This window comes from Pinus tabuliformis, chromosome 5_2, assembly GCF_031772625.1.
Source record: "Pinus tabuliformis cultivar Carrire ecotype Pingquan chromosome 5_2, CPIR1, whole genome shotgun sequence".
Lineage (NCBI taxonomy): Eukaryota > Viridiplantae > Streptophyta > Pinopsida > Pinales > Pinaceae > Pinus > Pinus tabuliformis.
In genome coordinates, this window is record NC_142306.1 from 428,937,249 (window position 1) to 428,938,716 (window position 1,468).

At 38.3% G+C, this 1,468-nt stretch overlaps 1 pseudogene; it reads left to right on the forward strand.

The window, feature by feature from the left end:
• The first annotated feature begins 205 nt into the window (after nt 1-205).
• LOC149159443 (uncharacterized) lies at nt 206-1,230 on the forward strand (annotated as a pseudogene).
• The last annotated feature ends 238 nt before the right edge of the window (nt 1,231-1,468 follow it).

A 1,468-nucleotide genomic window follows, 5' to 3' on the forward strand; every position in this document is an offset into this window, starting at 1 on the left:
TTTTATGGTGGTGAAATACTCTGTTCCTCAGTAAATTTCTTTTAAGCTTCCCTGTGCAAAAAGATCCTGGAAAGGTAGAAACAGAGCATTGCCTCTGTGTGTTTGAATTGTTTGTTTTTGGGATTTTATCAGAAAAATCCCCAACAATATCCAATATAATTTACAGGACTCTATTTGTGCCGATAAAAATGAAAGACCTTACTGCATGCGTCTAGAAAATGGTGGTAAACCAGTCCAAGAAATACCGCAATTTCTTTCCAATGAACGCAGAGGTGACGTTGAACATGCACAAGAGGTGGAGTATATGCCTCTCAAGAGGAAAAGCTGCAGCGGTGCTGAGGTGAATGTGGGTGTCTTGGAACGAGAGATTCATATTCTTTCTGAAAGACAACGACGCAATGAGCTGAATCGATTGCTCTCCAAAATGCGTTTTGTGCTGCCAGATCAAATCACCAATGTACAATATTACCTACGTTTTTTTTTCCTCGATAGTTGAGCTCACTCTTATCATGGTTTCCTCCTTGAAAACAATAAAATCTCCAACATCCATAAAAATTGGCTGGAACTACATCTTATTTCAGAAGATACAAATCACTGAGAGTAGATTGTGTTAGCTCATTGAGAGTATATCAGCTTACTGACACTGGTCAATGTTGTTCTCGTAATTTTCAGAGTGAGAAAATTAGCGTTGTAGCTGAGACTATATATTGCATTCACCATCTACGGCAACATCTCCGCAGTCGCGGCAGGAAAAGCGTGGGCAGTGCAGGAACAGGAAATAGTCCTCATGAAACTATAAGTCGGTCCTCGGTTGATACCATCTCCTTGTCCGCTGGCGTCACTTCACACTCTTCAATATTCGCAGAGATATCATTGAAAATCCATGCAACCAAAGACCTCTTCCTCACGGTAAAGTGTGGGAACAAGGGAAGCCTGTTGCCTTCAATTATTCTGCTTATGGAGGGATAGAATCTGCAAGTGAACGATGATTTCGTCTCTACAAACAACACGGTGGTTTTCCACTCTCTCCACCTAAAGGTGCGTATTTCTAAGATATCATTACGACAATATTTTGTTTGAAGTTTGGCACTTGGAATAATAGTTGTAATGTCAATGAATGATTAATAGTCCCTCCACATTGTTGATGCTCTTTGCGAAAAGGCTTTGATAGACACGTTACCCAAGCTTATCAAATCAGACCATCGAATCAGTTTAGAAATGGGTGATTAAGAATTTATATGCACCATTACATCAACATTATAATCAAGATATTCCTCAATAACATAACATTACAGGCTTGTTTTATTTGAGTGATTACTTGTTTGATTTTATTTGCCTGAACATCTTGCAAATTAAAAAAAAAAACACTGATTTACCATTATCTTACTAACTTTATTAATGATCCCATACTTCCGTAGAATTTGGAAAAAAATGTTTTGCAGGGTTCTGTACTTAAAACCTGGAATAG